Below are 27,941 nucleotides of genomic sequence, written 5' to 3' on the forward strand. Positions count from 1 at the left end.
ATGGGAAGAAAATTAAAACAATCTGAGAGGAAGATCTATCCCATGTAGACAGGGCTCCAATAACTTTTTCAAAAAGATCTCTAACTTCTGACTATGTCTAATGAAATTTATCTTTACTGTATTTCATCAGCAGGTATCTAGGACAATGTTTTGTAGTTAAATTATATTAAATTCCTGATATTGATATGTGTAAAAGCAGTTGTGTGTATGCTCACTGTACTAAAAGCAGGTGTTTCATTTTTAGTAGGATAACAATATTAGATTACACTAGTCTTTGTATAGCTATGTGATATTTGGATTCAATTTTCTGGCATATTATAATGAAGTGAGACTACTACGTAGCCCAGAAAACTAAGGAAGATCAATGAATCTGATTCAAACTAATTCATTAAATTGGATGAGTTAATGTGTTTCTTGTGGATAATGACAGTAAATCAATTCCCATATAGCTTGTCATGTTTTCAGTTCAGTGGTGTTTTGCACACAGGTGGACTCCATAGAACCAAACTGAATGTGACTGCCAGAATATGTTGTCAGTCACACCAACAGCCAAACTGCATTAATGATTTCTAGAGTTATTCCACCTTTAAACCTGAATATCTGAAATACGATGGTATTTGTTCTTCAAATTAGTTCGTCTTTATCCATCTTTGAACCACTTCTGGCCTCACAGCAGTTATTCATTCTATTTTACACTGCTTATATATAGATTAACTTCATTTGCAGGAAAGGAAAAGGGAAAATATAAGAAATATATTTGTGGAAATTACTTGACTAACATCAAGGTTCATCTCTGTAATTTTACTGAAGCTGGTCAGTATAATTCTTTTTTTATTATTATTTTTTAGTGAAAAGTATGCATGTACTCTTATTTTAATACATAAGGTTTTCTATTTGGTAATAATAAAACCTGATCTCAGTATATTTATCTTAACCAGTGTTACAGGACATAACCTTATGTTTTTGTTAAGGTATTAATGAAGATTTAACAGTTCAGGTTAGTGATGTAACATTATGGACCCTGCACTGCTTTCCATCTTAACCACAGCATCTCTGAGCACTATTGATTTTTTTGTGTTTTAAAGAAGCTTTCAACCTGCTTGTTTCAAGGGCACAGCAAAGTTCAAGTGTGAGACTGTTTAAGGAAGTGCAGATGAGAATGTGTTTTCAACAAGTTCTTGTGGAAAATCATATCTAATGTTCAAATTAAACATCTTTTTCATGTTCTTATCTAAGCATTTCTTCATTATCTCTGCTGACTGAGATATCCAGCATGATCTAGGCAACTATCTCAACACCTTCATATTATTATTATTTCAGTCTATTCAAATTCAGAATTGTGCTACAAAGCATCACATGAAGTATTCATATTCATAATGCCTCATATTTATCATTCATACTCATGCTGAAAATAAGGAAAATCTGTTATTTGCATTGTTCTCGTGTCACATTTTGTACATACTAACTATTGCAACAGCAATGTCACCAATTGTGTTGTTCTCTTGTGTCTTCAGCTGCCTTAAGGGTCGAGCAGTCATATCAGGTGGGTGTTTTATGTCTCATGGGGACATTTCCTTTAGTTTATCCTGACTGAGCTCAGTATCAGTCTAAACACCTGTGAGATCTTCTTTCTGTAATAGATTGGGGAAAACTAACTAACTAACTAAATAAATAAATAAATAAATAAAAGGCATTGCATTTGGGGAAAAACTTAGGCTTCAGAATTGAATTTTAAACTCTTGGTTCACCTCTGACAATGTTCTGTGAAAGAAATATGGGATTCTACCCACCTCGCTTCAGCAAGCTAAAAACAATGTCTAAGCCAGATGTCTATGGTCTTTTGATAGTCTGCAGCAAAAGGTAGCACGCTCCAGAGGGTCACTGATTCCAACCAAACATATCTAAAAGAGATATCCCTCTCCTCTGACTGTAAGCATAGCCTTGAGGACTAGCTGGTACCATCTGCCTAACTTCAGACAACTGACATTTGGTAGGATGAATCCCTCCCTTCTTGACTAAGATGTCTCTTACATAGCTTGATAAAAGATGGGTAAATTAGATCTGGTAAAGACAGTTGCCTGGTGGCAGCTGGTACAATAATTTGTGAGTCCCAGACCTATATGCAGAGGACAAGACTGTGCTCCCTGCCATTGCATTAGGAAGCTTTATTTTTCTAATGGATTTACTCCCTGAAGAAAATCACTATACACTGGAAAGACTATTTTGCATTTCTTATCTATGAAAATTAAGTTACATGGGACTTTTCAAGATTTGCCATATAGAGTTTATGCCTCTTAATATGCTCATCTCAATAAAATATATGGCAGTCAAAGACAACTCATGTAAGATACAGGGTAATTAGTCATTTATATAATTCATCATTGTACAAACCAAATCAGCTTCTATATAAATGTCTAGACAGCACATTAGTGCTATGCCCAGCCAGCCCAAGGATACATAAATGAGAAAGATGAAAGGATTCTGGCTTCCTAAACTCCTTGTTAGCACTTGCCATTCTTCTCACTGTCACTTGTATTTTGGCAGATAAACCTCAACTGTTCAGATCCCAAATATTCCAGCCTGTTAGAAGGGCTCACATGAGGTTATATTTCCGTAATTCACATTGAAATCATTATTTGTTTGTGTAACACATTGACTTTGGAGAGATTTCAGCTGTGCCTCAGCCTGTGTAAAATTAAAGCCTACTTTATTTTCAGCATCATTATTTCAAATACATTACCAACTAGCTCATGATATACTTCATAGAAGACTGGTCAATGGGTAAGATAATAGACTTACATAACATTTTATTATGTAAATGGACAGAGTCATATATATTGTGCCAAAAGTCTTTGTTCCAAACAACAAATTATTGCTTTAGGCAGACATCTCATGAAAGGCTGGCATGCACAGGCTTGGCACACGTTGGGGAGTAACTTCTGAAGTTTGTTATAGAGAAATCAAGGTAGCTAAGAAAGCCCACCTGAAGGGTATGTGCACTTGAGTGTCAGAATCCAGCTTGTAGCACTTGTCTTAGTGGAGCTTCACTCAGGGCCTGGGATCAGCCACCTGTACTAACATGGCTCTTTTCCCCTGCATCTTAACATTGTTTATTTGCATGAGAATGCTGACTGGTCAGGGTTAGCATTGATTAGGGTTTCTTACCCTAATTCTTCAATACCACCATGGATATTGTTACATTAAACAACCTAAAAATTTCCTGCTAGGTCTAATTCTGTTTCACTAAAGGGATGTAATGATAGATTTTTTTTCTTGTTGTTGTTCAGAGTCCACTTCAAAACCAAATATTAGTCAGATCAATATGGCAGATAGACATTTTAGATTTTCTTACTCAGATGGAATTCTTAATTCCATTCACTCCCAGCTGAAGAAAGTAATTATTTCAACAGAAAACAGAGTATGAGCTTTCTTGTGCTTGTCATAAAAGCCTATGGGAAACGAGCTGGAGACACAGGAGTCTCAAGACAAAAGTACTGATTTTACCCAAGAGCTCAGTAATTATGTTCCTTGCAAAGGATGTAGAAGACTACAGTTCTGTCCCCTGCTCTGTCTCAAGCCCCAATTTATGTCACTTTTGATTGTCCATCTAATAAGCAGCATTTACACTAATTTATTCTCCTCAAGAACATGTCTTCAGGATTAATAAACAGTTTCACTGCATACATTATTTCTTTTTCTGCAGCAAAACAAAGTGAACAACACCCAGAAAAGCAATCTGGTAAACGATAAATATTAACATAATGTGATTATAACTCAGAGAAGACTTAGCTGCACATCTGGAATTTTCTTTTACAAACTCCACACAGGCCTGTCCTTTGCAGAACAGGAATCTATCTTCATGTGTCCTGCTGTGAATAATTAAAATTAATATCAAATACTTTTTAAAATGCTTCTAAACTCAGAGGAAATAATGGTAGCTTTCTCTTGGTATCTATACGTAATGTGCATGTCTGTTTTTTTGGGGTACATAGGTCAGAAATAAATTTTATATCTGAATGCCATCATTTTACTGGTAGTTTAAAACATGAATATGGATACAAATTCTGTTCTTCAGTCCTATCTCTATTCCTGCTCTGCAGATAACTGGGGGGGTGGAGGGGGGAGGGGAAGTTGGCTATTTATTGCACTCTCGCTACCCACACATCCTATTCCTATTTTGGAAGCCTTTCTAAATTCATTACACAGGCAAAACTCCCACTTAAATTCTTTATTTGCCTGTGCAGAGACTAAAAAATACTTCAGAGAGAACTGTCCATTGCTGTAAATATGTCAGCGATTGCTTTGCTGAAACTATGTTCTTTTGCTCGCTCATTCAGGAGAATCCAGAGAGATCTGAAAATCTGGAGAGAAGTTACAAGTCAAAGCCCTCTTGCATATTTAGTGGCTACAGAAAAATAGCCAGTGCTGCCAAGGACCATTGGTTTTCTAAATTTGATGAATCTTCAGGGAAAAAATAAAGTGTTTATGGTGAAAGGAAACTGGATTAAACAGAACTTTAACCTTCAGCTTTCAGCACCAGAATACAATATCAGCTGAAACATGAGCTACCTTTGACAAGCCTCACCTGATGAGAGGTCCTTTCATCAGCCCTCTCTGGAGTGACTTAAGCACAGATCTTTGCAGCAACAGAGCAGTACTCACCAGCACAGCCCACTAGCTAGGAAAGCTGTTGCACTGATTTCAGAATAAAATGCTCTTTCTCTGCTTTTTCTGCAGCAGAAAAAGAGCGATCATCTAATGTCTTTGCTGTTGACTATACAAGGCTCTGTATTGATTTACTTCCACAGCAATATTGATGTCGTAGGGTAATAGAACCTCATTTACCTTATAGGTCTAATAAGCTACCGGTGTATTTAGGAAAACACAATGTTCTCAGAAAGATATTGCAGAAAAGTAGCTAGGCTGCAGTACCAAGACTGGGATTGTGATTCCTGAGTTTATAATTTGATTTATGCTGTTAAGACTAGGGAAGGGTGACACTAAGGTAATAATTCTATTAATGCTTTCTGAGACTCAGGGAACCAGGTTGGCAGCAGTCCCCAACTGCTCTAAGTTATTTAAAAATGAAAGAAATAGCTATTATTATAATGAGTTTATATTAGAAAGTTAAAATATTTTCCATTTGAAATAATGAAATTTCTAGGAGTAAGTGGCAAAATGCAACTGGTTCCTGTCATCATAAATGTGGGGGTGGATATGGCAGTCCAGATTCTCTGAACTAATGAATCCATTCAGATGAGGCTTGCTTCTGCATATATTGGAGATTATATTGGGAAGTTACAGATACATGTCAAAATAGATAAATAAACCACACATCCCTTGCTCATTCCTGATGACTGCCACTCCGTTCCCCTTCTCTGTAGACTGTGAACTAAATAATACAATCAGGTCCTGTATTAATTGTATTTATTACAAGAATTAGAATAGTTTGTTCAAATTATTTTTATTTTATATTTTTAATTAAAAACATTTCTGTAATTTTTGTCAAGCTAGTCCTGACAATTTCATTATCTTTGGAAGGGGATCCTCTTGCACTGTCATAAGGGAGTGCTACTTTATGTTGCCAGTTACTCAGTCAAAGCATTAAGTATCATTAAGAAGAGTGCTGTTCTGTCACTGTGAAAGCTGAGGTGTGTAATGCATGAGACAGGGGACTACCAGAGGAGATTGTATATTTTCATATTTAAGGTTATTTTGGTCCGCAGAAATAAACTTCTTTCCTTAGTTCCTGCTGCTTCCTTTGCCTTAGTGGGCAAGTCACATAAACCAGACTTTGTGCAGTCACTCTGTATATTTCTTGGTATATTACTGCCTTGTTTCTTGGTATATTTGTGCCTATCCAGAGAGCAATATGGTTTTTAATTGGTGGGGCATGGGCAATGCCAGCCATAGGTGAACTTGCAAGCTGTTCTCAGAATATGTTAACCACTGTATAAACTGTGCCAAAAAGTCCATCCTACAGCATCTCAAAATGACAGCTTAAATCTAGTAGATACTTTTAATTTTAATTTTGCTTCGGTTCCCCTCATTTTACAGGTAAAGAAAATAAATATATTTAATTTGCAAAATATATGGTGGTTATGTGCATACCGCAGAACAGCCCAGGAGGATATCTATTATATTCAGGAGATAACTTCTCTGCTGAAGTGTACACAATGTGTTGAGCAAGAAGAAAACAGAACATGATGCGCTATTTAATGCAGGCACTGAATGAGATAGGAGACATATGGAAAAAATCATATGTGCTCAACACATTAAAAACTATTATAATACTTGAGGGGGAAGGGTAAATTAAGGACAAATGTTGAGTACAAACTGTTCTAGTATTTCTTAATTCTAGCATTTCCTAAACTCCCCGTGCTTAATATCTTTACATTTATGAAATTCTTTAATTGAAATGGGGTCTTTGAATGTGAAGACATCCCCAGCTTCTACATTTCATATTTTCTATCCTGCCCCATATTCCTTGCTTTTGGTTCATGCTGAGACCCTACTAGTTCTCTCACATTAAGGTAGTCGTACTGCAGCTTGGATACAGGTTACCAGTAATTAACCACAGACAGTATTTCTGTTCATTCACTAGACCATGTTCCTGCACCTAATTAACCTTCTCCAAAGAGTCCAGAAAACACAATGGAAGCTGTATTATAATTCTTGAGTCATTAAAAAATCCCATGACATTTTTTATAAGACTAAGTTTGCTAGTCCCTTTGTCCTGGACAAATCCCAATTTTGGTTAATTGTTTGAATTATATGAGAAATGGGCAAATGTATTCATTGTACATTTTTCTTAAAATGTCATGGAACACGTCAAAGAACATATTCAAAAATGTATTTGTGAGTGATTCAGCCAGATCTCTAAACTGGGTATATAACAGTATTTTATTTTTTTTTTTCAAAAATATTGTAGAATTTGTCGAAAACACTATCTGATATTAATTAACTGGCTTTCATGCATTCTATCTAAGAAATTCCCTCTGGAGTTTATCTAAAAGAAAAAATATTTTTCTTTCCTCCTCTCTAACCATTTCTGCAGTATTGGTCATTTTGTTCAAACTAGGTGTCCTTATCTACATTAGACCTGGAAATATTTCAATTCTGGGGAAAGTGATGCTCATGTGGGAGTACTATCAAATAATATACATATATATTAGAGAGAGAGAGAGAAATATGCATATTTCTGAGTCTTGCCTTCATCCTCCTTTATTCTATAAGCAACCTTAAAAATAATATTTACACATTAATTATTAATTAATTAATAAAGATTTCCTGGCTTTAAGTCACAAATCAATTAGAAATTGAGCTAATAATTTTTTAAGACGCCATAGAAGGCATTTATTTTCTAAGTGTGATCATGGGTGAGTTGGACAAGCCGTTCATTTCTATACAGAACATGAGATACGTTCCAGACTGAGGACTACAAAAAAGAACCCATTTACAGTATGCAATCAAAAGTTTTATTGACTTTACAAAATCCAAAAAAATCCACTTCTATTCTTACTGTTTTCTTATTCTTTCTGTATTCTTATTGTCATTAGTTAACTACTTGGAGATACATATACACTTATAGATTCTTTTTATAATGCAGCATTTGCCAATGTCGTAGTGAATGCACAACATTGTGCCTTTTTTATGTTTTTACAGATGACAAGCAGACCCATTTTTTAAATGAGGAAATTAAAATAAAATAAAATAAAATAAAATAAAATAAAATAAAATAAAATAAAAATAAAATTAAATATTGATCCAGGCCATTACTTCTTATACTCTTGTATCTTCTTTCAGCTAGCAATAAAACAAATGAGTTCTTCATCTCATTTGCTTATGGTGATGTAAGGCATAAATTACTAGAATTGATGAGTCTAAGATAAGTTTTGTGGAAGTCACTGTTCTGTGTAATTGCAGTGTTCCATGTAACGATGTATTTACTAGTGGTGCTTGACTTAGAGTAATAGCATGTTTCTTCACCAAGTGTCTATGTAGTAGCATAATAAAAAACAGAGGCATTTTTTCATCCTTTTTTGTTTGTTTGTTTTTGTTTTTTTGGAAAATGATAGTTTTTATCCTAAACAATACTGCTACTTTAGATTAATGTGTTATCCTTACAGATATTTTACCTCTATGTCCTCCTCACTGCATTGTTATGTTTTTGGTTTTGGTTGTTTTTTTCAAAGGACTATCTGAGGTGTAGGCATCCTACTATCATTTCCAGTGATAACGCAAAATCATTTGCAATTTGATAAGGATTGTTATGTGGAAATTGAAACATTTTTCATGAAGTGTCATTGTTCTTTCTCGTGACTGGAACCAAAAATAAAATAAAATAAAAATTAAATGTTGTTCTCTCTGAGGATAAATTATTTTTATTTATTTTTATTAGGTGCTCTTTCTTCAAACCAGGATTAAATTTTATTTCCTTTTACTTAGGAAAAAAAAATGGCACTGTAGTTTGGTTGGATGCGTGTGAAATACAGGCATGAGTTTAAATAGAAAACTACAACTACTGTCATAAAAGTACATCAACAGGGTGTGTTGTTCAGGAGAGTTCCCCCAAATTCCTATGATTTCTTTCCTTTGTATCTGAGCATTAGAACTCAATAGAAGTTATATTTGACCAGAAACAAGACTTAGACATTAAAATTTCCATATGAAATCTGTGGAAAGTGAGGTATGGAGGGTCATGGACCACAACTTCTCTATGACTGTGAAGCAGCTGTTTCACAAGGAATGTGTATACAGGGGTAGTGGATTGCCCTCAATTGCCATGCAGTTTGTAAAGAAATTTATCATCTCTGTGAGTAGGGTTTTTTTTAAGGTTTTCCTTTCTGTCAGCATTTAAATGCTTCTGGATTTCTGGATTTAATCCAACCCCGGGTGCCTACTAGCTTCATTTGTTGCTGTTTCTCATCATTATTTCATACAGCCTGTTCAGTGGGGAACTCTTCTGACCAGCTGGCATAGATTATTCAGCCTCAGAGTTCATCTGGTTTCAGAGACTAATCTGAAAAAAGGCCTAGGCCACAATGACAGGTCACAGAGTAAAAAGGTTTGTGGCTAAGATCTGTTTCTCTTATCTCCACTTCTGCCTTTGACCTTTCCCTTATCTACATGACAGAAATCCAGCCACCTTTATAACCCAGTGCATGCTGTCCTGGTGATAGCTGCCCTAGTGTTGACATTCAGGAGCTGATTTTTATATCACTTTGGGAATGTAGTCACTGAGTCAGTGACATTAGTGGTTTCAGGAAAGATGTAGAAAAACAGGTTTCCAGTTACTGAAATGAAACCTTCCTCTTCAAGCCAAAAATGAGACTCTGGAAACCTTAATTCAAAGTGCCTCAAACTCAAATTGCATTTTCCTGACAAATTGCCAAGACACATTTGACCTGTGTAAGAGCCTCTTCCAAGAGCTAAATGAAAAATGCATTCTTGTAAATATCATTGAAATTGTTCTCAGGTTCTTCTCATGCTTTCAGCCATTAGTCCCTTCCAGAAAACGGTTTTCAGATTCTCTTTCCTTCCCTCCTACTGACATAACGGGTTTTCAGCCTCTGAAGATGTTATGAGCTGTCTTTATAAATCTCTTTAAAATAACTTGGCAGGAGTCATAACATGAAACTTCATATAGTTGAATAAAAATATGCCAGACCATTCTGTATAAAAAGAATATGAAACTAAGTGTGAAATATGAAGGCTACACTGCACCTGAGGTGATTGTTCTTTCACATATAGTATACACAAGGTCAAATATCTAAAATTAAAAAATAAAAATTATTAAAAAAAAAAAAAACTTAGGACTTGCTACTTACCAAGAACAAATTCTCAGTCTCTAAAATGGAACGTATTAGCAAATCAAGCCATTAATGTGACATTCAAAAGAAGCCGAGAAATCTTCATTGCTGATCCAAAGAACTTCCTTCACATTACAGAACAGACCTTTGGAAGACTTGTTTGTAGAAGAATGTTTTGCCCACAGACTGGCACGTTGTCCCTTATATTGTGATTGTCATGTGCGAAGGAGAAATAAGAGCTATTGAAGTGGAAGGGCATAAGGGTATCTCCCACTGGGGAGCAAATAATGTAGCTGTGAAATGTCATTTGAATTTTGGTACTAGTTAAGATATGCAGAAGGCTAGGTTTAGAATCGAGAAGTTTCAAAAGTATATGAAAGATAGTTTTTCTTTGGTTTCCTGCTCACATCTCTGAGGTTTCAAATCCTGAACAATTTTGGAATGTCTGCTAGGCTTATCATTTCTGGGAACCCACATATCTTGTTATTCACCTGAAAAGAAGTAAGTCAAGTAGAAGTTTAAGAGGACGAGTATTCCTTCCAAACCAGGATTCAAAGAAACGCTGTGCTTAGATGTAGGCAAGACAAAGAATTACATATGCTTCTTTATTCTGGTTTTATTAACATAACTATGAATAATGAGACAAGATTGGCATATTCACATTGTTTGAACTAAGACCATGACGTGTGTGTATGTCTATTTATATGTGCACACATACATTAACACTCAAAAGCCCATTTCTATATAAATTACTGCAGCTCGGAATAGTTAAACAAAAGTCTTGTATTAAAAAAAAAAAAAAAAAGCCTAACCATCTTTACCAAATGTTCAATTTGTAACCTCTTCTACTTTTCTACTTTGTACACATCTATCTTATGACTGTACTCACAGAATGGTCTTGATGCTGACTTTGCTGCTGCTGCAAATGAAAAAGTCAGCATCCATGTCACCATGGACTAGACTGAAGATGTTGCAGAAAGCATGAACTTTTTCTAGAAAAAATATTTCTTTATAGTCAGTGGAAGCATGTTTTCTTTAAAAACTGACAGGAAAATGAATTAAAACTTTCTAGTTTTAATTTGAAAAGTAGTAACCACTCATTATTAGCGCAGTAGCTACAGGCTCAGCATCATTCTCTCCATAACTGAGACTCTAACTTCATTTGCAGTAGTTCAGCCAAAATAAGGAACTGAAGGAGACTCCTCATTGTCTACACCATACATACAGTCTGATGGCTACAGTTCTGTGTTTAGAGTAGAGAGATAAGTTTGTATTGGGTTTATGTAGCAAGGTTTTGGTAGTGAGGGGGCTGCAGTGTTGGCCTCTGTGAGCAGAGCCCAGCAGCTGCCCCATGAGACAGAGACATGTCAGAGACAGCTCCGGCCCCAAAAGGGACCTGCTGCTGGCCAGAGCCGAGCCAGGGAGCAATGCTGGTTGGGCCTCTGGGAGAGCAGATTGAAGAAAGGAAAACCAACCAAACAAACAAATAAACAGCTGGGAGAAAGAGGAGTGAGAAATGTGAGAGAACCAGCCCTGCATTCCCCAAGGTCAGTGCAGAAGGAGGGCAGGAGGTGCTCCAGGCAGGCAGCAGCAGTTCCCCTGTGGCCTGTGGAGAGGCCCCTGGTGGAGCAGGCTGTCCCCCTGCAGTCCATGGGTCCCACATGGAGCAGCTCTCCACACTGCAGCCCATGGAGCAGCCCCCAGTGGAGTAGGCCCCAGGCTGGAGCTGCAGCCCATGGAGAGGAGCCCACGCAGGAGCAGGGAGTCTGTGGGGAGCTGCTGCCCATGGGGGACCCCGTGCTGGAGCAGTTTGCTCCTAGGGGATGGACCCTGTGGTATGGAGCCATGTGGGAGCAGTTCTTGAAGAGCTGCTGCCTGTGGGCAGCCCTCGCAGGCTCAGTTTGGGAAGGACGACATCCCATGGGAAGTACCCCACGTGTAGCAGGGGCAGAGAGTGCTCGTGAAGGGGCTGAGGAGATGAAGTGTCAGAGACTGACCACAGCCCCCTTTCCCCTGTGCCCCTTTCTTGGAGGAGGTAGAAGAGGGTAGATGGGGGAAAGGTATTTGTTGTTTGCTTTTTGTTTCTTACTCTTCTAGTCTGCTAGTGATAGGCAATAAATTATTTACATCTCCCTTATGCTGAGTCTATTTTGCCCATAATGGTAGTTAGTGAATGGTTCTGCTGTCCTTATCCCAATACACAAGTTTTTTTCCCATCGTATTTTCTCCCCCTGTTCTTCTGAGGGGGAGTGAGAGAGCAACATGGTGATGCCTAGCTCTCACACTGGTGTTAAACCACCACAAAGTTCCAGTTACTGCACTGAATCAGTCAGACTATTTGAGCAGGAGGTTCTCGTGCCAGGGAAATGCCTTGCTCATTGTTGGCTAACTTGAGTTACAGAATATAATAGTATCTGCACAGGTTGCATAGCTACATCTTCCTTGGTGTTTGAAAGGTAATTGAATCTTGTTATGCAAGGAGTTCACAATTTCCTTACTCTCCTTAGTTTCATTGTAAATGGTCTCAAATTATTACAGTTTTCAGATATTCTTTTCTATTTAGTGAAGAAAACACATTGAAATATGATTGTCTGCATCAACTCAAATGAAAATTTTCAGTTGTGTTTATTTTTATTCAGCTGTATGCTTTTGACTCACACAAGGCCTAGTTTCCATGGGTACCTAAGGATACTTGATGCCAAGAGCTCCTAAATATGAGATACCATTTTAGCCCTGAAGAAGTTGTGTAAGTTTCTGCTTTTCATTCTTTCATGCCCTGCTGTTTTGTTTTTTTTTTTGTTTGTTTGTTTGTTTATTCCCCTCAGGCAGTAAAACTTTCCAGCAGTGGTCATAATTCTGGTGCTGTAGGTCTTTGCCTTACAAATTGATTCATGGCTTTTGCTCTCCCCTTCACCTAGCTTACCTGAGGAAGACATGCGACATGACACCCGCACAACTGCTTATTCAGCCTACCAGCTGACAGGGTGCTAACTAGAACTGTCTAGCTGCCAAAATGAGAGTTAATCCTCCAGAGAACTTTAGAGAAGACACACAGTGATGTAATTTGATATTTTTTTTCTTGCAACACTTTGGTTGTATTATGAATTATCCCTCTTAAACACAGGGAAGATTTTAGGCAGAATCAGTCAGATGAGATATGGAGGGTAAGGAAATCGTTGCCCTTATTCTGTTACTTTAGATGAATGCTTAGCAGGGCTTTGTTGGTTTTCAGAAAATTCCCTTATCATCTCTGTATAATATGTTCCGGTTTAGTTAGCAAAACAATTTTGAATTTTAAATTTATTTTGGAAGAAGCTAAGTTGGACAAACCCTATCAGGTGGTCATTAATGCATGAGAGCAGAGTCCAAAACAACTGGCCTTTGAGCAGCTTTGAGTTGGAACAAGGTGGGGATCTTCAGCCTCAGGAACCAGGCAAACTCTACTTCAAAGTAAAATCCTTTAACTATATCTGAAATTATGTAGAAGCCTCAGCACTGAGTCTTTTGATCCACTGGTCATATCCTGTCATGCCAAATTATTTGCTAATGAGTTATAAACACCGTGTTTGTTTGGAGTTGAGGTATTGACAAGCTGTAGAATTAGCATTTTAAGCAAACTATAGGTCACTAAGTATTAACTGAATGCAGGTTTTAATCAAAGGTACATGAGCTCTCTGCTGTTCAAGAGCCCTAGTGAGTTCCAGAGATCACACAGAATCACAGAATCACAGAATTTCTAGGTTGGAAGAGACCTCAAGATCACCTAGTCCAACCTCTGACCTAACGCTAGCAGTCCCCACTAAACCATATCCCTAAGCTCTACATCTAAACGTCTTTTGAAGACTTCCAGGGATGGTGACTCCACCACTTCCCTGGGCAGCCTGTTCCAATGCCTAACAACCCTTTCAGTAAAGAAGTTCTTCCTAACATCTAACGTAAAACTCCCCTGGCGCAACTTAAGCCCGTTCCCCCTCGTCCTGTCACCAGGCACGTGGGAGAACAGACCAACCCCCACCTCGCTACAGCCTCCCTTGAGGTACCTATAAAGAGCGATAAGGTCGCCCCTGAGCCTCCTCTTCTCCAGGCTGAACAAGCCCATCTCCCTCAGCCGCTCCTCGTAGGACTTGTTCTCCAGGCCCCTCACCAGCTTCGTCGCCCTTCTCTGTACCCGCTCAAGCACCTTGATGTCCTTCTTGTAGCAAGGGGCCCAAAACTGAACACAGTACTCGAGGTGCGGCCTCACCTGAGCTGAGTACAGGGGGACGATCACCTCCCTAGCCCTGCTGGTCACACTGTTTCTGATACAAGCCAGGATGCCGTTGGCCTTCTTGGCCACCTGAGCACATTGCTGGCTCATATTCAGCCAACTATCCACCATCACTCCCAGGTCCTTCTCTGCCTGGCAGCTCTCCAACCATTCCTCTCCCAGCCTGTAGCTCTGCTTGGGGTTATTGCGCCCCAGGTGCAGGACCCGGCACTTGGCCTTGATATAAGGATCTATTGCAAACCTGTCCTCAGGAAAGTGTTTCATAACTTGGTTGCATTGTTCAGTGATGCCTAATACAAAGATTCAAATAATTTCATTATCCTTGTGATTGTTCTGCTTTCCTACAGCTGAACGATGTATTTCCTGTCTCCTATATATGAAGTGAATTAAGTCTTTCTGCACTGAAGAACTATTTCTTACACCATTTCATCTACTAGTTGCTACTTACTATGACAGTGTGCTTCAGTATTCATCCAGTCATGTGCTCAATTTGTCTGGTACACAGCCATGATGACTAACTGGAATTATACCCTATCTTTTAATTCCACGTCAGTTGATGTCCATATTATTTTTTCCAACAACCTGTGTTGTTGTTCAGAAGATCCACTGCCTTTTTAGAATGAATACCAGCATAACATTTAGTCTTTTTCCAGTCATTGGCTATCTTTAAAATTGCAACAGTTAGGCTTATATCTCTCAAACATTTCTACAAGGACTACTTGATGCAAGTATTTCAGGACTGCATCTTGAAAATTACTTATTCCCTGCACATGCAGTTTGAAAGTGCGATACATCCTTTGTAAAAGTGACCTTAAGTACTTAATCTTTCTCTTACAATACTTCATTCTGCTGTTTTGTGAAAACTTCTGTCTTTGCCACATCGTTATACATTATCTATGTCCAACTGAGTCTATTACAGTCCTAAATTTATTCTGTTCCTCTTTTTTTTATAATTTTTTATTACTTACATATAGATTTTATATATATATTATAACAAACTCTTCCATCAAGTCCCTGCTATTTGTGGTGTACTGATTATTTTTGTTTTCCTTTCTGCCTTGTTTATTGTTTTTAAAAGTTCTATTCCAAGTGTTACCTGCAGTTTGACACTGAATTTCTGCATCCTTTCAGCCAAAATTATCCTTTTCTAAACCTTAAGGTTTCAGTTAAGCCACATCCTAGTGCTCAACATTAGAATGACAAAGTTCTTGTTGCCCTCAAGTACATCAGCAAACTATCTTACTGAAAGCATAAGGATTAATATTGTGCACTTTGCATTGTGATATCCTGCTAAACACCATGCGGTCTGTACTTGATGAAAGTTAATTTCTGAAAAATCAGAACTGAGGAGTGATACATTTGTTTTGCTTTCTTATTGAACTCCTGTGTTTATCAATACACAGACAGAAAAAGTGGATGTGTCATGTAAGTCCCTTTTTTCTGTTTGTAGGTTTTTTTCTCTGTTGAAAAATCAGTTGAAAAGTTTGAATAATCCACATCTTGGCCTTTTATATGAATGTCCATGTTCAGATGGTCCTTCCCTACTGCTGGAAAAGGTAGTGAAAAGAAAAAAAAAAAAAAAAAAAAAAAAGAAACGAAACGAAACGAAACGAAACGAAACGAAACGAAACGAAACGAAACGAAACGAAACGAAACGAAAAGAAAAGAAAAGAAAAGAAAAGAAAAGAAAAGAAAAGAAAAGAAAAAACTACCAAAGGCTCATAAATTCTAAAGTTTCTTCTACTAAAAAAGTCACTGTCCTGAAATGAATATTCTCAATACCACTTAATGCTGCAAAACAGGTCCTACTTGCACAGACACAAGTAGTACTTGGCCTTGTCCCTGTACATCTGATTCATTAGGCAGCGTAGAAGGCAACCAAAATTATCACCAATAAAACATGCATGAACTTTGAAGTAGAGGAGAGCATGCAATTGGCAAGGACAGGCTGGCAGAGACTGCTGCACTGACGTGATAACTGGTAGCTGTCTGAGTAGTGTCCCCTATCGCATCACAAGACAATTCACCCAAGTTTTCCCTGAGCTTCTCTAGTAGCTATCCCTAGCTGCCTTCAACATGTAGGAAGTGCTCAATGAAAGCTGCCTTTGCATTAGCCTTCACAGTTTTACAGCAAGCTCAATGAATCAAATGAGAACAGATGTGCAAGCTCATTAATATCTGTTAGCCAAAGCAGATGTCATGCACTTCACGCAAGGGCAACATATTCTCTTGCAGTCTAGCATATGCAATAGAAAATACACAAAGAACATCAGTATTTTTTTAGGAACCATGTACCATGCTTCATTTTCGTTACCTCTGCCATATGTATCGGTAGTCAAAGGTACAAACTTAGCTAGTGTTTCTTAAGTTGGTTGTGTGTTAACAAAACAGAGAAGCAACCATATTCACTTGAATAAAAAGAACATAATCACTGAAATTCACAGCTGTGTAGTAGATAAACTCAAATCAGAGGCAGAAAAAGACAAAACGTCTATTATAGTTGATAATCTCCAGAAATATATCCTCAGTAATTGTCTAATCATTCAAAATACAGCAACTGGCTTCCTAAATCAAAGTTAGATGTAATTAATGTAAAGAACCACCAAATATCTTAATTGATTAAAAGCTAGATGCTTCACTTAATACCTGAGAAAACTTAAATGTAGTTTTGAAAAGCCTTGATGACCCCAGTTCAAGGGCTGTTCTTGACCAAGTTTATTGCTCCCAGTTAGAGCAGTTAGCTCCGGTTGTGCTGGAGAATAACATAGCTATGTATTTAGATCATTAAAAATGTCAAACTGACAAAACTAAGCCCAAAGATAGTACTTAAGCTTTGGAACTAGAAAACTGAATAACATTAAGTATAAAGGAGTAAGTATAATAAATGCATATATTTTTTAATGTTCACCTGCCACTCACTGATTTTTGTATTTTTTTTAGCCTAGCATAAAGAAAGTTATTGAAATGATAAATAAGATGAAATGGAGCAGGAAATGCAGACTTTAACACAATTTCTTCTAATTGAAGTAGGTTTTCCCTGAGGGAGGACAGCACCATTTAATCAGATTTTTCCTGACATTACATTTTACAAGACTGGGGTTTTATGGAGATTCATGTCATGAATAACAAATGTGCTGTTTCGTACTGTGTTTCCATGAAATGTGAAAAATCTTATACTAGAGCTTATATAATTCAGCCATTTTCAGCTACATTAATATCTTACCTAACGACCATTTCAAGTGTACTGCTTTATGCAGTATTTCTGTAATGAACTTTAGAAGGAACCTTTTCTTTCCTGTGCTCCTCCTGCAAGAGAATATTATTTATGAGACCACAAATGAGGGCTTAAAGGAGTCTGGAAACTTTGTTAAATATCAAGAGGCAAAAAATGTCCGTGAGTCTGCTGTGCACACCAGTACATTTTTCTGAAAGTTTGTTGCATTGTGGCCTCCTTTAAGACCCTGTAGCAATGTTTAGGACTGGTGGAGCTAACCATGCTGTGGAGCAAGGAGGACCAGAGCAGGAGGTCATGGTGGCATGGGCTGTCCTGCTCCAGCCACCTCCAGCCAGCCCTGCCTGTTTACAGAACACTGCGGCCATTTGTGCTTCTCCTTTCAGCCTCCTTCCAGTTTTTTCACCATGTTCCTAAGATCAGAAGGCAATTACTCTTTGTGAAAAGATTCTTTAGCATTCATAAATAAATAAATAAATAGATCTAATCCATTTTTCTGCCAAAACATTTCTAGTTCCAGCTATCCACAAGCACAGGTAGGTTTAGCAAGGAGAAATAAGTTATTCAAGCTGCTTTCCTCCTCCATCAGCACCTCCTCGGCCCTCTGCTAATGCAGCATGTGCTCTGGGTTGGGCTTTGTCAGGCTCTGCTCAAGCTAGTAGCCTGGCAGCCCAAGTCTTCAGCTAAGATAATCTGCTAAAATGAGGTAAAATGTGTGCCCTGCTTGTTTGGTAGAGGAGAATCCCATGACTGGCACTGCCTGTTCACCACCTCTCTCAGCTATAGTTGTGCACCCCTCTTGTTACCGAGCCTTTGTTCCTCATCCTTCCCCTAGCACACCCATTTCTGCTCCTTGATCCTTGCCCTGGCTCCTCCTGGGGACAGGAGTACTGAGCCTTGCCTCCTTCTTCCCACCTTTCTGGTCTGTGGACCGGTGCATCCTTCAGCCCCTTAGATTCATGTCTCTGGCTCACACTGAGTTTGCCACCTGCTTCCCATTTCTGGCCCATGGGCTAGGAGAGACCCACTGGACAGTGGCATGGCTCAATGAGCAAACTCACTCGTGGTGCCGATGGGCTCAGCTGGCGGGCAGGACTAGCATGGTGCTGCTACACCACTGGGGTTGGGAACACTAATCCTCACCCTGCCTCCCTGCCAGCATGCAGCACAAGGTGGATTCAGAAGTCTCACGTACTGCCATTTTACAACGTATTTCTTTGGGAAATCTCTGGCATGGTCCTCTTATGCTCACTGAAGCACTTTTGTTCATTCTGGCAGTCAGTGGTTTAACAGTGAGGCAGTGCCATCCACTCCATCTGCAGCAAGCAGGGTAAGTTACAGGCACATGTGCAGCAGCAGAACAGGGGCAGCCGCTAACTTATAAAACACCAACAGAGAGCAGGCAGCATTACACCAAGGGAAGACTTCAGTTCTTTACTGTAAAACGTTCCTAATGCATGCTTTCCAAATGATGCTCACTGTTCATGCTGGATTTTGTTCTAGAAATGCAAGAGAACTGAAATAAACACCAGTTAGAAGCTTGCTCTTTTCCCCCCTCAATGTGAAATAGAGCACTTCTGGCAGAAACAAATACCAGCACATGTGCTGCAGCATTAACTCTAACCCTCAGTGTCAAGAGATGAGACCTGAAGGTTGCACTTTAGCACTAATTAAAGGCAGTTCAATAGGCTGTGGCAGCTCCTAACCTCACAACGCATTCTCCATTACAAGTAGAACCAAATAGAAGCAGCACCTGAGAAGCAGCACCCCCCTGCAGATTTGGGGGACAGGGAGGAGGTGGGGTGTGCTCTGATGGGGCCTTTTTGAGGGTACTGCTGAGCAGCTACAGCACCTGCTGCCTCCCATGGCTCTGCCGGATTCCCAGCCCACTCCTCTGAGTCCACGTGCTTCTGTAGACTGGATGTGCTCCAAAACCTGGGGATTAAGTCAGTTTCCACACATGACAGGTTATCCAAAGGACATCAGCTTATATTCATCTTGATTTGTTTGATTTACATATTTCTTAGAACTGAAGTCTTACTTTGGAAGATTCACTTAGTGAAGAAGTGAGGGAAATCCATGGCTGCAAAAATAATCCCAGAAAAGATAAATTAGTGGGGGAAGGGCAGGAGGGAGGGATTTATTTTCCAATGTATAGAAGTCTTGTAATTTGCATCTTGTCAAAATCATTTCCATTTTTTCTCGTGACACCCCATTACCTTCCAGTGATATTTTGGAGAGCCGTAAGGAGACCTCCAGGTGCTTTCCTGAACATCGTTGGCAGCAGCAGCAGTGACTGAGAAGCTGCTGCAAGGTGGCCTTTAGGACCTGGCTCCACTCCTGCTCTGCCTGGAAGCAAATGGCAAGGGGAAAGCATCCCACCTTGTCAGACACACTCATGCTGCCTTTGAGCATCACATTTAGTTCTTGATGTGTAACTCTGTGTAACGCAGCAGGTGCTGAGATCATCACGAAACCCAGGCTTGTTCACTAAATAGATACTGTGGTATGTTTCTTTTATCCTTAAAGGTCTCACTTCTAGCCTCCTCTTTCTCAGTACTGGGAACTCCATCTGTAGGTCTCATGCACAAAGTTTCATCATAATTATGTTAATGGTAAGAGGAAAGGAATAGGCATGTGGAGGTGAATTGTGTTTTTAAACCATGTGGATTATGTTGCTGTATACAAAGATACAGTAACTGAATCTACTAAAAAGAGAAGGATATTCATTATAGATGAATCAGAAAAGAAAAGGCAGTGATGAAAGGTAAATATGTTTTGGGAGTGCCTGAGTTGGCCGGTCTCGACTGTCACCTACACTGTTTTTGTTTGCTTTTAAGACATCAGGCAAGCTGCCAGGGATGCATCTGAAAAGTGTGTTAAATTTTGTCTGTTTTATGAGAGACGCCAGTGGGCACAAACGTAAAATTGATATACAGTGCAAATATGTAATTTACAGTCTTTATATAAATTATTGCAGGATACCACTTTGAACAAAGACATTATCATAACAGGAGTCAGAGAATTATTCATAGCATAAAACCATTGAGTTTCAGAAACAAGAAATCAAGACCGTTTGCTGTGAATCGTTGCTTTTCTTACAGGTTAATCCAGTGCTTTCCACCCCCCATACCGATTTCAGAAACCCCAGACATGGTGCAGCCTGGTTGTGCCAGGGCAGTCAGGGCTGAACCAATGGATGGCAGCTCCTGAATGCTGCATAGGACCCTTTGCCCTTTGCTTTAATACCATATCATTTCAAGAAAACTTCTGTACTTCCACAAAATAGCTTTTTTAAATACCCCATAGTTACCAGAGCATCTGTAACACTGCCAATTAGACCTTTGCTCTATGGAATTGAGAGGTTTTCTGTTGCTTCTAAGGATGCAGTCACACAAGATGCAACAGCTCACTTCTTCCAAAATTCAATAGATGAATTATTTTCCCAATAACACAAGACAGAGTTAATTCCATGCTAGGAGAGGATATAGCCCAGAACAAGCATTTGAACTTATGTTCCCCAATATATCCTGACCTAGTGATATTGTTGTTCTCCTAGCATAAATTTAATTCTTTGTATGAAGATTTTAAAATTCTGTAGTATAAGGACTTGACCCTTGATTTCCAGTGTCCCACATGAATGCTCTGATGGCTCTGTCGTGAAGTATGTTTCTTGTAATAGCATCTGTTGGAGCTATTCCATGTTTAAATTATTGAGTAGTTACCAGGGCACAGCAAGAGATATCGAGTCTGTAACCTAGTAGTCAGGAATCCCAACTGAGCTGCTAAAATAGAAATGTCTGGCAGAAATTGGGAGCTGAAGGAAATTCAGATGGGATTATCTTCCACTGTAGAAGAGAATCCTAACCTCTTATTTTATCCTGAGATCTGGACTTTTGTTGGAGAGGTCTTATTTTCAACCTAGATGGGATGGGAAATATGTAAATCGGAAACATTTGGAGGACTGAAAAATTATTTTCCACCATGCTTTTGGAATAATCATAATGAAATTACAAGGAAAGAGAGAATTCTTATGTCAATGCTGCATGTGTTTTAGTTGAAAGAGATATTTGCTCACTGCTCCAGTGTTTCACAAAGTCCTTTGTTAATTGCTAACAAAGATTATGTATCACACACTCTTTTGACCTAACTTGGCTGATGGAGTATTGCCAGTGGCAGGATCAGGCCAAAAGTTTGTGGATTGCTGCCAGTTTTCTCTTTCAAACTGGCCCTTTGGGGTGCACAATGCAGACAACCTAAGCAAGAAGTGAGATCTAGTCCCTAAAACAAGTGCCTTAGCTGTGGTAATGCTCCCGTAATCTGCTTTATGTGGAGACTTTGGCACTCAGCTCTCATTCAGGTCCCCTCCTAGAAGATGCACAACAGAATGAGGCCCAGGGACTGTCAGCTCAATGATGGAGTCTTCTTTAATAGAGCCAGTTCAATAACTGAATCAAAATATCATTCCTTTTCTTAATTTAGTGCTGTCTCCTAATAATTTCCCCATTAACTAGGAATGCAGAGTAATAGGCAATGTGCTGCTCTGCATGTTAATAAGATTTCCAACTTTACAAGCTGTTTTCCACTACTGCTTCAAAGCTTAGCAGCCAAGTTTTCTCGCAGTACCTACCATTATACAAGGTTGTTCCCCTCTTAAAATTGTGAGAGACACTCTTGAACACACACTGGTTGGGAACTGGCAGGATCTACTTCCAGAAGTAACCTTGATAGGCAACATTAAAATTAGTAGTTACACAAAATTAATAAAATTTCAGACTGTCTTTGGATCAGAAATGGTCACAAGCACCTGTGAAGAAGAAAACTTTTTCAAACAATATAGAAAAAGGTCAGGGTTTCTGGCCAGGTTTCATCATTTATACACACATAAAGCATAGTCATCTGAGGCTAAAGTGAAGTGACTATGGGGTATAACAGCTGAGAGAAGAAATTCTTGGAAGAAATCAACAGCAAAACAGGAATTCAGATGCAATTCACAGCCTGAAAGCACAATGTCAAACAAGTCAAAGGTTTGGTGCCGGGAGGTTTAGCTTTTGCTTTTACTAGATAAAATCCCAGAAGCAGTGATGGGGATTAGAGGGTTCTGGTATTGACTTCATGTTTTTCAGAACTTGCCCTCACCCTGACTCATGTTTAAAATAATTATTTCTCTAGAAAACCTTAGACTTTAAGTTGTGTTTTTTTTTTTTTTTTTCTTTTTCTGTTTTCAAAAACAATCAAATTCCCATCTGTGGGGAGTTTGCCATTTTCAGTTGAAAAAGAAGAAAACAAAACTTTATAGAAAGTTGAAAAAAAAAAAAAATACAAGCTATTTGAGCAGCTACAGTATTTCAACTGCTGTTGGAAAGAAAAAAAAAAAAATAATAAAAATCTCTGTCAGTGCCTTCCATATGACCTCTGGCACATCAGTATGATCCAGTTGTGATTGCTCCTGCAGCCAGAAACGAGCACGAGGAATAGCCAGAGCCCGGGCTCCCTGCTCCATAGAGGACATATGGAGTGAGATGCTGACATAGCCCTGGGCACTAACACGCACCAGCTGGGTGGTCAGTGCTGTGAGGCTGTACTTCACAGCTTATCAGAGCTACAGCTGAAGTTACAAGTACATTGCTACCAGCATTCTGGGCACACAGCCTTCATCCAGACAAGCTGGTGCTACTACAGGTCCTTCTTACCCACAGCTCCCTGGTTAGCCAGACCTTAAAACTGTCTATTAGAATTGTCAGAAGCAGGGATAGTGGAAGTTGTATGTCTCATTCAATCATGTAAGCTAGATAGGATTTGACAACTTTGGGAAAGATTAAATTTAGATATATCAAGTTAAAATAGAAGAACAAAAAAGACAATAAAATCAAGTAATTTTCAAACATTTTGCTTCTTCAGGTCCTCTGAAAAAAAACCCTGTGGAGAGGGGTTATTCATCTGGTCTCGGTTATTTCAGATATTTGCTGATCTTTTTTAAAAAAATTGCATGCCGTGCTATTTAAACAGCAACCTTTAAGCTGTTTAAAGGAGGAGAGTGCAAAGCACTGGATTAATCTGCTTACAGCCCATATGGCCAGATGTTCCAAGGACTGTAGAGGAGCACAGGTCACAGTTAACCCGTGCTCAAATGGCTTTCTCAGCAAGAGGTCTTTATTCCACTTGATGAATCAAACTGGATGGCATTTTTATCTTTGGAATTGATTTCAATATTCTACTCTGTCAGGAAGAAAAATCAAGATGCAGTGTGCTACGCATGAGCACATTCTTGGATGACCCACCAAGAGACCTGTGGAGTTGTCCAGTAAATTACTCCTGACCAGTAAAAGTCAGGAGGATCTTGGCAAGAATGCATGTTGTAGTCAAAAGTTGAACAGGAAAGCAAATTTCTGCTCCTCTGTGGAAGAAGAGGGTGTGCAATACTGAATTTTCTAATCTAATGAAAAGAGGCAGAAGGGTGATGACTGAGGAGGAGTGTTATTATAAATTAAAATGAGAGCCTTTGCAAGCTGATAAATAGAGCATAATAAGTAATATTTTAAGCATCAGCTCATTTATGAATGCTGCTAAGCATTCACCCCAGCCAATTCTTGATACTTCTTTTTCTTCCTAACAGGTTTGACCCATTGTGTATTGTTTTACAAAACCACCTTTTTAATAAGTGACATCTTTGTGGTTTTTTTTTTTCGTATAACCTTATTTGTGCTATTCTTCACAGGCCCAGTCAAAATATTGACTACAGTCTCTTCTGTAATGTAGAACAAATTGTCTTGCTATTTCTATGGTCTTGTTCTCTATGGTGGCAATAGAAACAAGCTATAAAAACTAGTATGTCATTAACTTAAAGATGGTATAATCCTAATACTTCTGGCACAGTCTTTTAAAAGGAATAGCAAATCAATACAAAGTTATTATTTCTCAACCTACTAGGCTTTATAGCATCCAGTAAAAAATAGATCAACATTTCAGTCTGCTGTTACGGGAATGTGGTGATTTCCAAGTCAGCCAGAGGTGCAGAGATGACATTCATGCCACAGCTGTGTTTCTCCACACAAGTGAGGTGATACAGACATTTTGTGTGCAAAATTGCTTTTGTGGCTCAGATTGTCTGCAGCCAAATAGCGACATCGCAATTGTGGGGTAAAACTGCTGTCTATATTCCTCATCACTGTGAAGTCCATAATAAACAGCAGTACCTCATTGTTACAAAGTCAGTGGGGTTTATGAACACTGCTGATAATTACTGTGGTGGCTGATTGGGTTCAAAGGGTTGATGAGTAAGCAACCAGCCATGGCCAACAGGATGGAGTAGAGGTGAAAGGACAGCTAGCAAACATTTAATCAACAAATTAGAGATCAATAAAGAGTTAATTCTCAGTTTTGTGTATGTAGCCAGGGTAGGCATCATAGTCCTCATTTTAAGCTACCCGAGAAACATTCATACAAAATTTTAGAATCTCTGGATTTCTTTTTAGTGCTTGAATGGGCATTTGCAGATTTCTGACAAAGTGACAATGAACACTGGTGAAGTGTTGTCAAAGGGTAAGCATGTTTGGCAAGGAAATGGAGAAAACTCACAGCAAAGGCAATCTGTGATCACTGGATAACAAGGTTATGTGAAAATAAACTAACAGCAAATTTTGGAAACCGGGATCAGAAAAGGCAAGACATTGGAAATAATTTTAACTATTTATACAAGATGGAGGTTGTGATAATGAACCAAAACAAATAAATTTGTAAATTCTCAGGTAATTTACTGGGAGAAATAGAAATATGAGTAAATGTTTGATCTGCTTTATTTCTACATACTAGGAACTGCAAAGTAGCCATGCCATGCAGAATTTCCTGAGATAAAGAGTACTAATTGCCACGCAGTTTTTATGTACTGCATCTACCACTGAAGCTAATTAGGAAATTTCAGACAGAATATTTTTCCATTGAAAAATATAGATTTAACAAAAAAGAACAGAACCAAAATTAACTGTTTTTAACCTTTTGGAACATTTTCTATTCATAGTGAATGTGTTCAATTTTTAAATTTTACACAATAAATTGTAAAGCTAAGTAGAAATGAAAACAAAATGGTTTAATTCTACCCAAATCAAACATTTCCAATGATACTGCTATATTTATCAACATGCAATTATAAAGCCACTTTACAATAGTCAAGGGTATAATTAGAACTTTGACCCTGCTGTTGCTGAAATTACTAGATTTTTACATTCAAATTAATTCCTCAGCAGCTACTCTGGAAACAACATATTCAAGTTATACAAAGCACAGCATATTCAGGATGCACATAGCATTTTCAGGGTGGAAGATATCATGAATACACTTGAAGTCATATTAAAATGCTCCTGATATCCAAAGGAAGCAGGTGTGTACTCTGGGAAGCCAGGGTGTCATAACTTTTGTAATTAACTGAACCATTACTAGCTAAAAGGTACTATAATAGTGAGGAGGTTCGAAATTTGTCTTTTATTCATTATTTTTCTCTCTTAACAAAATGCATATGTCTGCATACATGTTCCTTTCTCCTTAAAGAAAAGCTACAGTGTTCACGAATAGCTCTATAATAGCAAATCGAAGGTCAAGTGAAATAGAAGATTTTGGGTTTTGTATAGCTACAATTCTAGATTTAACCTGGAATTAAATTGTAGCCGATTATATTCAAGTGTAGGACAAAATACTTATGAAATTCTAGGCCCCTTTGTGGTACTTTAACTTTATATTGTTACTAAAATATCCCTTTTCACTGGCTGTTGATATAAGTCTTCTCTTTCATGTGAAGTAATTGCAGCAGAATTTGAATCTCTTCACATTTCTTTTCTAATGGTGCTCCAGTAAGTGCAGTGAGTACAGAGTGGTAAACTGTACTGTACTTAATGTGCACTTTTCATGATGTAAACAACATTTACTGGAACATCTCTAAGACTGCACCAAGTGAACTTGGCCATTAAAAACTCGTTATCTACACAATCTACAGTATTTTGAACTCACTGGAACAATATTTATTATTTGTATTATGTTGCTAAGTAAGATATACATGACATCAGTTGTTGTGACAGCTGACCCAAATAATTGACTCCTTTTCCAAAAAGAAAAAAGATAATCTTCCCACTTTTTTTCTTTTATTCTCTTCACGATCCTTCAATCATGAGCCACAGTCTGAGATAAGAAAATAATGAAACATTGAAAAAATCCTTTGGAAGTAATAAGAACAGTGGAAAACTGGATCAGGCTTTGGAAATAGCAGAATAAATGGCAAAATTCCCCTTGATATTTAATGTTTCATCCAAAGGTTGTTCTTATCATTGTCATTATAACATGATGAATTGCTAAATAGACTGTAGAAATAACTATCATATGACCACAGGACAGGATAATCAAATATCAAGAAATGGTGATCATCCTTAGTCAAATAGTTGCCAATTATAGCAGCTCTTAGATATTGAAAAGAAGAAAAAAAAAAAAAAAAAAAAAAAAAAGGATTTTTTTCACTCAATAGCTTATCCTTTCTTTCACACTGTGCTGGTTAATCTAGTAAAATATATCATATCTCCATGCAAATCTTGTGCCATGTGTCTTTAAACCATTACAGCTAAAACAGTACCACTGCTCCATCATGTAATACATTAATGATTTCATACCTGTAATACCCCAGGATAAACTGTCCCAAGATTTAGCAGTGTGGAATTGGAGACAGGAGGTCCTTTTTTTTCACCAGGAATATAGTAGCAATAATATTCAATTCACAAATCATTTACTGGGTAGAGGACCACCTGGATTTAATGGGTGGAGGGACTTACTGCTCCCTGAATTTGCTCTGCTCAGCAGGCAGTGCTGCTCCTGCCACAGCTCATTAGCTGAAACTTCCATTTTGTTTGCCTTAAATGAAATGTGAGAAAGTTATTGTTGTTAGAACCAAAGGGGTCACTGGATTGGGGTGTTTTGTCTTTTGATCTTTGGAGGAAGCAGGTGTTAAGTTTCTAATAGAAGCCTAAAGCCCCCTTTCAAAAGCTGTGAGTGCTGGGATGCATGCAAAATGCACTGCCATCCTGCCCAAAGATGCCTCATCTTCCCAAGCTTGCCTTTTACTTTGCAGGGCTGTGACTTGTTAACTCGTTTCTTGTAGTGGCAGCACTCAAGGAGATTCTGTAGGAATAATCTGTCTTTTCTGAAAACATCACAGACTTTTTGACCTAGCCAAAACTCATTTAACCAACATTCCTGTGCATTTCAGCTCATGCATTGGTAGCAGAGTGCTTTCTTAAAAAAAATAAATAAATAAATAAATAAATAAATAAATTGAGCAGGTGTATTAACAAATGTATGAATTGCATTCCCATATTTCACGCTCCCTAAAATATTTTCAGAGAATGTAGCTTTCACAGCAACTATGTGGACTAAACTCTTGTGCTCCTATGGGTATTTATGAGGCAAACTAGAAAAAGTACCTGCAATTTTCTGATTTTTCATTGGACCTAAGATGGTCAGAGCCCATTCTTAATCACACACATGACTTGAAATAAAGGAGACTGATCAGTGTTCCATACTGGCATTGGCTAATGGCACGCACTGAGCAGTCAGATGGCTCTGATATAGAGACATGTTGAAAAATCAGTTAAAA

The 27,941-nt window shown here is 38.3% G+C and overlaps 1 protein-coding gene and 1 long non-coding RNA gene across 2 annotated transcripts in view; one reads left to right on the forward strand and one right to left on the reverse strand.

The window, feature by feature from the left end:
* The window catches only part of KCNB2 (potassium voltage-gated channel subfamily B member 2), a 194,427-nt gene that overhangs the window by 114,104 nt on the left and 52,382 nt on the right, over positions 1–27,941 (forward strand). The window lies entirely within an intron of this gene.
* Positions 18,743–27,058, reverse strand: LOC311432542. Its single transcript, XR_014690123.1, has 3 exons — positions 26,962–27,058; positions 21,942–22,034; positions 18,743–19,394 (listed from the first exon to the last, which is right to left on the reverse strand). It is a non-coding gene; the product is annotated as an uncharacterized lncRNA (long non-coding RNA).

The sequence above is a fragment of the Aythya ferina genome (assembly GCF_964211825.1).
Source record: "Aythya ferina genome assembly, chromosome: 2".
Classification (NCBI taxonomy): domain Eukaryota; kingdom Metazoa; phylum Chordata; class Aves; order Anseriformes; family Anatidae; genus Aythya; species Aythya ferina.